The sequence below is a fragment of the Octodon degus genome, unplaced genomic scaffold (genome assembly GCF_000260255.1).
Source record: "Octodon degus isolate 3935 unplaced genomic scaffold, OctDeg1.0 scaffold00032, whole genome shotgun sequence".
NCBI lineage: Eukaryota > Metazoa > Chordata > Mammalia > Rodentia > Octodontidae > Octodon > Octodon degus.
This window is the reverse complement of record NW_004524608.1, coordinates 13,980,123-13,993,872: the sequence shown is the minus strand read 5'-3', so window position 1 is coordinate 13,993,872 and position 13,750 is coordinate 13,980,123. Positions and strand designations below refer to the sequence as shown.

Sequence of the window (13,750 nt, the reverse complement as noted above, 5' to 3'; positions counted from 1 at the left end):
CCCCGCCCCGCCGCACCCCGCCCCTCGGTCCGACCCCGCCGCGCTCCGCCCTGCCGGCCGTCGGAGAGCGCCGGGCGCGGTTTTCAGGACTTTCGGTTTGGTTTGGTTTGGTCTGGGAAGGTGAAGTCCCAAGGCCTAGTGAATGCCACAAATGGCTTTTATAAAAGGGGTAGGGGCATGGCGTCGACACTCTTCGCGGCCTAACATTTATTTGAAGGTCCGCCCTTGCCGTGCCGTAGTGCCCCTGCGCGGTCGCCGCCTGCCCGCGAGCCGCACTTTCCAGCCGTCTTCCGCAGCGGCGGCGGCGGCGGCGGCGGCGGCGGCGGCGCGGGGTCCTGGGCTCCGCCTGTGGTCTCGGGTTTCCCGGCGCGCTCTCGGCGCCCCACCCTGCGGTGCCGCCCACAGCCCCGAGGGCACCCTTGGGTCTCCGGGGCCCGGCGGACTGCGGCGTGCAGGTGCGAGGCTCCCCGGCTGCCCGCCTGTGGAAATGGTCTAGAGAAAGTTCCTCGGCTCCGTGGTACTTGTTAGCTGCCTGCACGGTGTGGTAGGACTACGTCCAGATGAAATCAACGATACTGGTCGCTTTTACTATTAATCCAAGGGATTGTAGTGTGCTCTGTAGTGAGGAACATTGATAATATAGCCTCCCTGGGAGTAATAATCTAGAAATGCTCACCTTTAAAGACGAAATCGAGATCGTGGGAGATGATTTGCGACGAAAGTGCACGGGGAAAGAGGATGTCACAATTCACAATTTGGTAAAGCTCTTGTGATTTTTAAATTACCAGAGAACATTATAATTAAGACTTTGAACAACTACTTTTCTAAAATACTGAAAAAGAGTATTTTTCAAAAACAAGTTGTATAAGTAATAGTTTGCTGTAGGAAATACAGAAAACAAATACAAAAGAAATAGCTAATAATCCCATCAAATAATAGTTCATCTTGCATGCCTGTAAAATTTAGTAATTGAACAAAAAGCCTTGCGTACTGCCTTGTACAACTTACCTGCTAAGTATTTTCAATGCCTAAAATTTGTTCATTAGCTTTATTATTTTTTCTGCCTAATGTCCACTTGGAAACGTAACCACAGTTTAACATTTTCCCTGTTGTTTCCCTGTTTAGTCTATATATGTAATGTTAAAACGTACAATAAATAATTGTAAAATGGGAAGAAACAAAAAAGAGAAATTGGGTCAGGGGATTGGAGAAAAGAATAAGGGGAAAAGCAAAAGGAAAAAAATATATGTATAAAAGATAGATAAGATATACGACTAATTTTTCTTAGTTCGTTGAAGGTATGTGCTAATATTGTTTGGACAATTAAATGCTGATATCTTATACTATGAGAAATTTAAAGATAACTATATGCAAGGCCTTAACCATTGTTACCCTTCTATCATTGTTTTGGAATTTTGGTTCTTTTTATTTAAAATAAAATTTAAGATATCATCACCACATAGTAAATAATGTTAGATTAAACATTAATTTTTACTGGCATTTTTATTTTACAATTTATTTTTACAATATATTTGTGAAACTATATTCATCTTGGTTTATGCACATTTATCATCATGTATTTTTCATCAAATGGAAATGGAATTACTGGGCATAAGAATGTAAAGATTCTTAATAAGTACAGTACTACTGAGAATTTGTGGCTTTGGGATGGTTGCAGGTTTACACTCTGAGCAGTACTGTGTATAGTCGGGCCTGTCTCTTCACAGTCTTGCTGGACTTGAAGACTTCCTTTATTCGCTAACTTGGTGAGCACAAGTAGTTAGAATATTGTCTAAGTAAAACATGTAAAAGGAACCCCTGGCTACACAGGCCAGTAAGAGCACAGTGACTTCAAGGACAACTGGTCAGTTCTTGTCCTCAAGAGGCCCTACTACATGTTTGCAATTTGGGAAATATTCTAAAATATCTTTCCAATAAACTATAAGAATAGTTTATAAAGATAAATTTATAAGGATTTATAAAGATCTTTGGTTACATGAATAAATTGGTTATCTTATGACATACAAACTATCAAAATATTTGGACCTTTGCTTTGGAATATTAATGATTTGGGTATTGTGCTTCTGGATTTAATTGTGTAGTTATTTTCTGATAAAAAATCCAATCTAGTTCTCCTGCTTGTAGTAATATTAAGGAATACAGATATTTTAAATGATACATCTTAAAGTAGCTTTTCAATTAAATAGTAAGCAATACATGCTTTCAAAATAATTGCAGTGGGAACGGAGTAGGTGTGAGGCAATTAGCCACTGATTAAAGGGTGTGGTCCAGGATAAACAGGAGCTCAGAGGAGAGAGAGAAGTGATAGGGGCAGGAAAAACTGGGAAGGGTCCAGTATACGCTTGAAGCCTGGCCAGCTGAGGTATGAGCTTGCAAAATACTAGTTTCACAACAGTCATGGATGCATTGAGGTTGTCTGTTTTAACAGGCAAACCTGGCATCAGTTTCCAGAACAATACAGTTGAAGACATAAGAAACTTCCTTGAGATTCTTAGTTTGTGACAACATATCAAGCTTGACTTATAAAACATGTATATTTGGGGCCGGGGAGATGGCTCAGTGGAATAAGTGCTTCCCTGGCAAGCACAAGGGCCTGAGTTCAATCTCTGGTTCCGCAAAAAAAAAAAAAAAAAAAAAAAAAAAGTACACTTGTGTTTGCATATATATTTTTTGAAATGTCTTAAAATTGTGAGAATTGTGAACAGATTCTCTCATATGTGAGGCAGTTATGCACTCTTCACAGCCAGCATTATCCACAGGGGAGACCTCTGGGGATATGGCTGCCGCACCTGTCTTGAGCATGTGCCTTTGCCGTTACATATGCTTTATGCCTTCCACCCAGCTTTCTTTCCATTGTCCCATCCATGTAATCCCGTTGTGCCAGCAAAACAGCAAAAGTAATTGGAGTTCCTTAGAAAGAATTAGAGTTCCATTCAGAAAAAATAACATAAAACCCCAAACTGCCAAACACAAAAGTCAGAGGATCAGAATAAGGATGGTCTACGCTGGGCACACCAGGAACTGCTTGTTGTTGGAAGCTGTACATGTGGCTGGAAGTAAGAATACCAGAAAACAATACTGATCAGCGCCCACCGATGTAAATAAATCTGCCTCTAGGTCCTTGGTGTGGTTTGCTCTTGTAATATGAGCTTTGGTATTTGCTATAGTCTAAAGAAATTTTGTTGTTCCAATGATGGCTTTTGGTTCCTAAATGGTACAAGAAATATTTTTTCTTGTTTATGAAATTTAAAATTCCAACTTCCCATATCTTAGTTTTTTCCTATGGCTTAATTATTCTGTTCCATTTTTCCAAATTCTATATTTTCATATATTTTATTGTTAGTGTTCTTGAAGAGAATTCAAGATATTAAAAGGAATTTTTTGGGAAAAAAATACATTTTCCAGATTTGTAGCTTTAGTTACAAAAAAGAAAATATTACAGGTATTGCCAAATCATATTCATCTAATAATAATTTGACTTGCAGAATTAATAAATCATATTCCCATTTTACTTTACTGCCCATATTGGTCTGGAATGTGACATTTGTTTTTTTGGTTTTGTTTTGTGGCCAGCTGAGGCCGCCTTTGCCCTTTAGACCACTGAGCTATTTTGCTGGTCCTGGAATGCAACATTTGGATGATACCATTATTTAACATTGTATAGTATCTTATAATCCATCAGTTGGCTAAATGAGAGTTAGCTGTTTTAGATTTCCCACAGTTCCGCGGGGTACTGGTCCTTCCGCCACAGCAACCATCAGAGAATAGTAGCTATGGCCCTTTGGCTGTCCCAAGGCCTTGGACCTCAACAAGGGCCACAAGGTGACTAAGAATGAGAGCAAACCGAGGCACAGCTGCTATCACGGATGCCTCACCAAACACACCAAGTTCGTGTGGGACACGATCCGGGAGGTGTGCGGCTTTGTCCCCCTACAAGCGGTGCCATGGAGCTGATCAAGTTCTTCAAGGTGAAGGGTGAAGAAGCATGCCCATGCCTAAAGGAAGCGTGAGGAGCTGAGCAATGTGCTGGCTGCCATGAGGAAGGCAGCTGCCAAGAAGGACTGAGCCCCTCTGGAATAAAGCTTTGCAGGAAAAAAAAAAAAAAAAGAATTGGCTGTTTTGCCCAAAAATATCAAGATCTTCTTTTAGTTTTACAATTTGTAACTTGAGGAATACTGTGAGATTTAGAAGAATAAAAGCTATACCTAGTGAGATTTTTTTTTTCTTTATTACTGGGAATTGATCCCAAGACCACTGAAATACATTGCAAGTTCTTTTTTCTTTTTTGATACTGAGGTTTGAACCTGGGTATCAAAGTTCAAACCTCGTTGTGCTTGCCAAGGAGGCTCTTAAACCACTGAACTATATCCCCAGCCCTATTTCATTTTATTTTTCATTTTTGAGATAGTCTTATTGCCTCACAAAGTCGAGTAGGCTGGGCTAAAATTTGTGATCCTTCTGTCTCAGGCTTCATGAGTCCTGAGTACAAAACTGACTGCAACAATACTTCCCATTCTTTTTGTTCTTCCACTTTGCCTCTTATCCATCAAGAGGTGGTAGTTATGTTTTTGACGACCACCTTTGTGAAGAATAAACTTTTTTTTGGCTTATGATTTCAGAGGTTTCAGTTCCTGATCAGTTGGCCGTTGTTTCAGGCCTGTGGCGGCACATCACGGCAAGAGCATGTAGCAAAGCAAAATCACCCACTTTGTGGCCAGGAAATTTTCACTTCAGAAAAAGGAGCTGGAAAGAAATTAGTTCCTTCCAGGAAACCCACCCAATGTCCCCAAATCCTCCCACTAGGTCCCACCTCTTAAAAGGTTCTGCCCCTTCCCAAATGATGGGGAGCAAATTTTTACTATGTGTACCTTTAGGAGACTCTCCATATTCAAATGACAGCAGTCCTTTTCTCTTGATTTGGGTGGGTCATTATGACTGCCTCAAGCAAAAGGGAATGCTACCTAACTTTCAAGGCTATGTCCTGAAAGGCAATTCTGCTGTTGGGTCACTCTCCCTTAGCACCCTGCTCCTGTGCTGTGGGGAAGCCCAGGGCAGGGAGGGGAACTAACACCATATCCCTCCATCCAGGCTGATATTTTAAGCCCCTGAATTTTGGGGTGCTTGATTATGTAGGGAGATAACTACCACAGACAATCTGAGCTGAGTATCTAACAGTTAGGTTTTACATTGTTTAAAATTCCCTGATAGCCTTTATATATTATTTACAGAAATACCAGCACAATATCTCGCTTAAAATGGGATAGATTAAACATGAACTTACTAGAATTTGTCTAAAACTTAAAAACTTTTCTTAGAGGTGAGGAATGTTAGTAATTTGATTTTTTTTCCAGAATGATGTCTTAACTCCGGATAAATTTATAATTATGTGAATTCCTTATGCATATGCTACCATCAGTAAGCAGTTAACCAAGCTGGAAACCTAGGAACCTTCCCCTATCCCTTACATCCCATAAGTAAACAGATGTTGCTTATACTGATGTTTACATTTCAAACTAGTCCTTTCTTTTCCATCTCTGCAGTGCCTGAGTTCAGGTCCACACTATCCTATCTCCTAATTGCCACAGAAACTGCTACCCTGGTTTTCTTATTTTCCTCACTCCTACCCCACACACTCCTGCTAGACCCAACACATTCCATGTTGCTGATGGAGTGATGTTAGGAAGGTACAAAACACAGAACTCCTCTTGGATTCCTCTCCGCACCTCCCAGGTGTTGCTCATGGCTGGGGTGGGGATATGGTATGGTGCACACAGTGTGTGTGTGACCTACTGAAGAGGTCAGAAAGATTAGTGGTATTTATGGTTAACATTTTAAATAAATTTGCATTTTGCTTTTGCTTCCAGAGCTGCTATGAAAATTAAATGAGATGGTGAAACCCTTCTCAAGAGTGTTTCACATAAGTTTTGTGGGGTATTACAGATAGTTGTTTTTTAAACAAAAATGTAAGTTTAGAGATAATGAATTAAAGAAAGACAAGTTTCTTTATGGAAGAATTCAGACTTTCTTCTGAAAATATCCATAATTCTCTTAGGGGATCAACATTGTACATCATGTTCTCAAACATAATTTAATCTTTGGACCATCTCATGCACAGTTCCATGGGAGACACTGTTGGGAAACACTTGATTTGTGTACATAGGAACCAACTAGATGGTGGCTACATTCTAAACTCTCTGCCAGGATCTGAAACTATTGTATGGACACTTGCCATTTTCTCTTACACAGCATTATTTCCTCCTCTTCAAGTGACAGCATCCAGTTCTTCCTCTGGGGAGCTGTCCCTCTTTCCGTGTGATCCTAGCAGCACTGTCACAAATGACCTCCCTGACATTCCCTCTATATGAGGTAAAACACATAGTCAGCAAGTCTCTTCTGGGAGCTGGCATCTCTTAAGTGCATTAAGGATGTAGGTGAGTGGCACTGAGTGATTCCTGAGGCAAGGTCCTGAAGAGACTCTGCTTGAGTTCCTGTTGCTGAGATCTGGAGAACCATCCTATTTCCCATATTTGCCCAACTTGCTTCTCAGCTTTTAACTGAATCTGATTAGCTAAACCACATTCTTCCCAATGAGTTTTACTTTTTCCCTCAATCCCTCCCTCCCTCTCTCAATCTCTCCCTTTCTCTTCACCCCTTCTTCCCAATGATGCAGCTCCTATGTCCTGGTCCCTGCATACCCATTTTGCTTTATTGCTTTCATGCTTGATTCTAGCTATACCTACTTTTCAGAGTCTCATGAAGGTGTGTGCCTTTCTGTGGTGCTATCTTTGTTGATAGTTACAATCTGAATAACTTTTCTAGACTTAAACCAAGGATTGTCTTATAAATAGGTCTACCCTGAGACCTAGTCCTAGCCCAGGTCCGCAGCGGGAAGGAGCTGAGCACAGCAGCCAGACCTAAGCCAGATGCAGCTGGATAAGTCCAAACTCTGTAGAGCTCCACCTGAACTTCAGTACGTGTGAAGGTTATAACTACAGCAAAGATCTACAACAAAGGGCAGAGGACAGTGCTACACAAAATGACGAACAAAATGCAACCTCAGAACCCAAGCCCACCTGTAACAAGTGCAGAGGACACTAACACAGAACAAACTGGAAATCACACAGCTGAAAGCAGTGAATCAACAGCTTCTGAAATAAATAGGTCTACCCTGACTTGAGATACTTTCAGCTGATAGACTTCAGCTACTTGTAGCAGTTTGAGGACTCCAGGCAATAGCGTGTCTTCAAGGACACAGTAGAGATCAAAATACTCCTTTTATGATTGTAAAAGTCTAAGTTGAAACATGGGATACACAGGTGGGACCCACAGTAATGGGTTTTCTAGTTCTGAACCCCAGAATGAAGCACAATTATCTACCCAATAAGCATAAAAAAAAACCTAGCTTCCAACTGTAGGACAGGTTTTGGTTATGAAGTTAATATTTCTAGGACTGCCAAAGGGATTTATTGCTTAAACAAATGATGTTTATCTTCATCTATCTAGGATAATCATACTCAGGAGATAGAGTCTTATCCATACACCATAAAACAGGTATAGACTCCTTTAGTTCTGCCTGGTTTTGCTGCAAGGTTGGCTGCAGAACCCAAATCAACCACAGCACATGGTCTTATTGGCAACAGATATGAGAGGAGATTGAGCTGTAGGAGCCCAGCCCTTTGACCTAAATGTAACTTTCAGAGAGAGAAGAAGTAACTGCTACATTGAAGAACTTTCATGAAACAGGAGGATAACACCCAACATTCAGCAACATTTTCTTCACTTGATTCATTGAGCAAGGTCAGCCAATCACATACATAGGCATCCTCTTGAGACTACAGTGGGAAGGTACAGCGTGGGACTGTCTTGCTACTATCTTTCAGTACATCATTCAACAACCATTTTATGTGAGTTATTTTTAATCAACAGAGGTCAATATTGATTTTGACCCAAGAAAAATCTAAAATGGATTAGAAAGTGCATTAATTAAATCAATTCTTGGGCTGTTCTGTGACCAAAGCTGAATAATTACTTTCCCAGCCTCATTCCCATTCTAAGTTATTGCAGACTAATTGTTTAAATTTGTTCCTGATAGGTTCTGCAATGAGATTAAATAACTAAATTAAAATTTCCAGCAGTAAAATGAGAATACAAACTGCTCCTTTTTTGACATTCATAGGGTGAAATTAAGCTTAGTTGCTTAACCTTAGTTGGTTAATGTTTCTTGAAAACTAAAGTCCAGGGGCTGGGGAGATAGCTCAGTGGAACATGGACTTCCCTGCCAAGCGCAAGTGCCTGAGTTCAATCCCTGGTTCCGCAAAAAAAAAAAAAAAAAAAAAAAAAAAAAAAAAAAAAAAAAACACCAAAAAAACAAAAAACTAAAGTCCAAAGATACACCAAAAAAATCACAAGAATTTGTTATTTTGTCCAAATAAAAGTGCTCAGGCATTTGTTTTTCTGACATACATAAATCTGTCTTGTGTAGTCCTCCCTGGTGGGGGTTATGAAATCAGTGTTTCTAGGACTGCGAAAAAGATTTATTGCTTAAACAAATCATGTTTATCTTCATCTAGCTAGGATAATCATACCTAGGAGATAGAAGCCTATCCGTGCAACATAAAACAGGGATAGACATCTTTTGTTCTGCCTGGTTCATCTGTAATACACTTCATCTTTCCAGTGACTTCCTAATTTCTTAGGCATATGTCCTTAGAGTTCAGGCAATACCTTTGTTTACATCTACAATAATTGAATGGTGAGTCATTTTATTTAGCAGCTTGACAAATAACTTACATAGCTCACCAACTTGACATATATAAAATTCTATAGTTTTTAGTATATTCACAGTGTTGTACAGCTCAATCTAACATTAGAGCACGATAGAAAAGAAAGCCCATAGCTATTAGCAGTTACTACCCAATCCCCTCCACCCTACACCATATTCTGTAAAAACAATAATTCACTTATTCTTATAGCTTTGGCTGTTCTGGTCATTTCTTCCAAATAAAATCATACAATATATAGTCTTTGGTGATTGAATTTTTCATTTAGTTTGTTTGCAAGTTTTTTCATATTATAGAATTTACTTTTTTATTGCCAAATAACATTTTATTATACAAGTATGCCACATTTTCTTTATCTTTTAGTTGATAGAATGTGGGTTATTTCCAAATTCTAGCTATTTTGAATAATGCTGATATAAACATTTTAGTTCAAATTTAGGGGTTGATATCTTTTTGGTCCCCAATTATATACCTAGGAGTGAAATGTGTTGGGCATACAGTAACTGTAAATTTAACTTTTTTTTTTTTTCTCAGAACTGGGGATTGAACTCAGACCCTTGCGCTTGCCAGGGAAGTGCTTATTCTACTGAGCTATCTCCCCGGCCCCTAAACATAACATTTTGAAGAACTGCGAAGGTGTTTTCCAAAACAGCTATAGTATTTTAGAATCCAAGCTGCAGCGTACCAGAGTTCCAATTTCTCCATGTCGTCACAATCATTTGTAATTGTCCTGTTGGTTATAGCCATCCTAGTAGTTCTGTAGTAGACTCTCATAAAGTTCAATTTATACATTTTATTCTGTCATTTGTGCTTTGGCATAGTATATAAGAAGGATTTACCATAATACAAGGTCATAAAGATCTACTTTGGTGCAGTCTTCCAAGAGTTATCTAGTTTTACCTCTTACATTTATGTACATGCTCATCTGGAACTAATCTTTATGTGTGGTATGAAGATGAGGTCCAACTTTAATTTTTTGCACATGGACATCATTTATTCCAGCGTGTTTTTTTTCATCTAATCATTTTGGCATCATTTTAAAAATTAACTAGATTTAAAGATGGCTTGTTTTCAGACTCTTAATTTGGTTTCACTGATTTATATTTGTCTATAAATTGACAATGATGACCTTCTAAAGATTATGAATATGATTTGTCTTACTCTCTTCATTTCAGTATGAGTTTTAGCAAGTTTGTCAATTTCCATAAAAAAGCTGTATGAAATTGCGATACAGATTGTATTGAATCTGTAGACCAATTTGAGGATTCATTATAACCTTGAAATCTTTAAATCTATCAGAATGGTATTTCAGCAATGGCCGTGACTCATCTACATGGCTGCACTGACAAAGTTTCTACAATCTGAGGTACAGGATCTCAGGATAAATCCTGAGGGCATTTCACTGACCTTCTCAGACCAAAAAGCTACAACTCTTGTTGCATAGGTTCTGCTTTACCTTGGTCTTAACCATCCAGTAGAAAAGTATGAAGATGAAGTATAGGAAGTGGAGCCATGTTGTTATGTTGAGCTGTGGGGGGCTCAGGTCAATAATTTCTGACATTGCCAGTTAAACAGAAGACCCAATGCTATTATGGGCTTCTGTACTCTTTTAGAATATTTTGCTGAGTTTACACACCTATAATATTCAATAACGGAACTTAGAAAAAATGGGGTATGCCAATGAATGTCCATTTTGTATCTGTGTATTCAGAGTGGTTGGGATGGATATATAGTTGCATTGTCTTAATGAATGGAATGATTTGTTCTAGTGGTGTTTGTGGATAGGATCACAAGTCCGCATCTTGTACAGCAATTAACCACTAAGAAGAATATATGCAGTGTATTATTTGTTGAAACTGTACTTCCAATTTGATTTGAAACTGTCTCATTACTATCTGTGTATCAATAAAACTGAAAAAAAAGAATGGTATTTCATTCCATTTATTTTTCTTTAATTTCTTTCCACAATGTTTCATAGCTTTCAGAACACAAGCTTTACATTTTTATTACATATATTTCTAAATATTGTATTTTTGAATATATATCTCTTTATATATGAAATAGGATATACACCTTTCTCTTAGTTCAATGAAAAGAAAGATTTGTACTACGAATAACAACTATGAAGACAATATGTAATGTATTAATTATTGTGACTGTCACACTAACCTGTTTTGAAAGTGTCTCAATGCTATTTCTTTTTCAATAAAAATATAAAAATAAAAGTATTATACCTTTTGATGCTATTATAAATGAAATCATTTTAATTTCAGTCAGATTTTTGTTAGTATGCACAAATACAATTGTTACTTATTTTTATATCCTATAAACTTGCGAACTTGTTTCTTAATTATAATATTTTTGGGGGGAATCCTCAGAATTTTTTACATCATCTGTAGTCACAGATACTTTTGAAATAGGAGATTAGGGTATGCCAATACTGGCTGGGGAAGTAGGCATTACTGTTAATTACAAGATCTGGGCACACATGTGCATAACAGTCTCATAGCCCTGTGTGTGGATGTCTCCAAGAGCTTGAATGGGTTTTCAGTAGGATGGCCTAGACCTGGGATTCCAGCACTGTGGGACTCATGTGTAGAGTTCTCATGGGATTCCTTCAGACTTGGACAGTATAAAAAGACACAGATGTTCTCTTAATTCAATGAGAAGAAAGATTTGTACAATAGTGTTTGGACAGGATATCATGTTTGCATCTTGTATGAATAACCACTACAAAGACGACAATATGCAATGTATTAATTATTGAAACTGTCCTAATTGGTTCTGAAACTGTCTCATTGCTATATGTTTCTCAATAAAATTAATAAAAATATAAATAAATTAGATAATAGAATAGATAATATGTCAACCATTGTTAATTAGCTTGTTATTGGTTTGAAAAGCTGTAATATATTGTATTCTATGTTACCCTGTTTCTGATTTTTGTTCTTGCTTTTGTTGTTTCAAATAAAATAAAATTTGCAAAAAATACTAAAAAAAAAGATACAGACACAAAAAGAGTTTGTTATTGTGGCTTTCCTCATGACAGTGTGCCCTGCATCCTCCAGGGTATACCTTGCTTTTTCCTCTTTTACCCAGCCCAAGTTCACTCTGTAGACCTAGTTTCTCTTTCCCTCTTCTCTTGCACTTTTTCAAATAAACTTTGCCACTGCTTTTTGCTCATTGCATGCAGTTTTTTGTTTAAGATGAGAAGAACTTGGAATCCAGCTCCAGGAGAGGTGAGCAACCCAAAATACGTAAGATTTAATCGGTGAACCACTTTTAGGAGAAGATAGGCAAGTAACATTTTTCTTTTCTTTCTTTCTAGACCAAATGTCATTCCCTTTTCTTTCCTAATTGCCCTGGCTACATCCTCCACTATAATGCTTAACATTATGGGAATGGACATCTATGTTTGCTCCTTTATTATATTTAGTGGAAAGCATAGTTTCCCACCATTAAGCTTAGCATTAGTCCATCGTCTTTATCTAGTTTGAGAAATTCTTTTCTATTCTACTTTTGAATATTTTGTTATGCACAGTGGCTAGGTATTATTAAACACTTTTATGTGTCTTTGTTGAAGTGATCATGAGATTTTTGTTACTTTACTGATATAGCATATTGAGGAGTTTAGTTTTTTTTTTTTTTTTTCCCAGTACCGGGGATTAAATTTAGGACTTTGCACTTGCCAGGCAAGCACTTATTCTACTGAGCTATCTCCCCGGTCCCCTTAAGGTAATTTTTTTTTTTTTTTTTGAACTGGGGATTGAACTCAGGCCTTTGTGCTTGCCAGGGAAGCACTTATTCCACTAAGCCATCTCCCCAGGCCCCTTAAGGTAATTTTTTGATATTAAATTAACCTTACTTTCCTGGGATAAACCCTGTTCTGTTTGTTTATTTTTACTTTTTTGGTGCTGGGGATTGAATTGAGGGTCTTATGTATCCTAGGTGAGTGTTATACCACTGGAGCTATCTTCCCACCCCTACTAGCCCAGTAATACTTTCTTATATAATTTTGGATTCAGTTTGATATTTTTATTGGTGATTTTTGCGTTTATATTCGTAGGAAATATTGGTCTCTTTCTTTGTGATATATTTCAATCTTATGATAATACTGGGCTGGTAAAATGTGTTGGTCAGTATTCTTTCCTTTGTTTAATCAATTGTTATAGATTAAAATTAAAATTAAAACTTAAAGAATAGCAATTGATAAGTTCCTATTCTTTAGATGCAAGCATTCAGAAGTGAAGACATTGGGTTTGGGCTTTTATAAGAAGTTTTTAAAAATTACTAATTCAATCTCTTTCTTTGCTCTTACAGGTCTGTTCAGCTTCTCTCCTTCTTCCTGAGTCAGTTGCAACACTTTGTGTCTTTCACAGATTTATCACCCATGTTACCTAACTTGTTGGCTTTCACTCATTCTTCTAATGCACTTAGAATTCATTCTTGGGAGATAAGTAGTATGAACTGTCTTTCATTCTTTTTTTTTGGTATCTTTTTTATGTATTTAGTACAGTGTCTATAGGGTCTCAATACGTAGACTGGACTTGTAGTGATTCTCCTGTTTTCAGCCTCCCAAGCACTGGGATTACAGGCACGCGCCACCATATCAGTCTCAGCATGCCCCAGGGGTGGGGTCAGCACAGCATGCTGGGGATCGAACCCCAGCCGCTGTGCTCTGCCTAAGCAGGTGTTTAGTCTGCTGAGCTATCTGACCTGTCTTTCATTCTTGACTTTAGAAATTCAATTTTTTTTTGTCAGTCATTCTAGCTAAAACTTTGTTCATTTTGTTGACCTTTTCAAAGAAGCAAGTTTTTTTTTTTAAATTCTATTTTGTATTTTCTGTTTAATTTATCCTTGATTCATTATTTCTTTCCCTATGCTTGATTTAGGTTTATTTTGCTCTTCTTTTTTCTAGTGAAATTTTAGGCCATTGATCGCACTGATAA

The 13,750-nt window shown here is 37.9% G+C and overlaps 1 long non-coding RNA gene across 2 annotated transcripts; it reads left to right on the top strand.

The window, feature by feature from the left end:
• The first annotated feature begins 6,293 nt into the window (after nt 1-6,293).
• On the top strand, nt 6,294-10,102 carry LOC111816432. Of its 2 annotated transcripts, none has more exons than XR_002820835.1 (3): nt 6,294-6,387; nt 7,720-7,925; nt 9,336-10,102. It is a non-coding gene; the product is annotated as an uncharacterized LOC111816432 (long non-coding RNA). The 2 variants fall into 2 exon arrangements; XR_002820834.1 differs by having other exon boundaries at nt 7,525-7,925.
• The last annotated feature ends 3,648 nt before the right edge of the window (nt 10,103-13,750 follow it).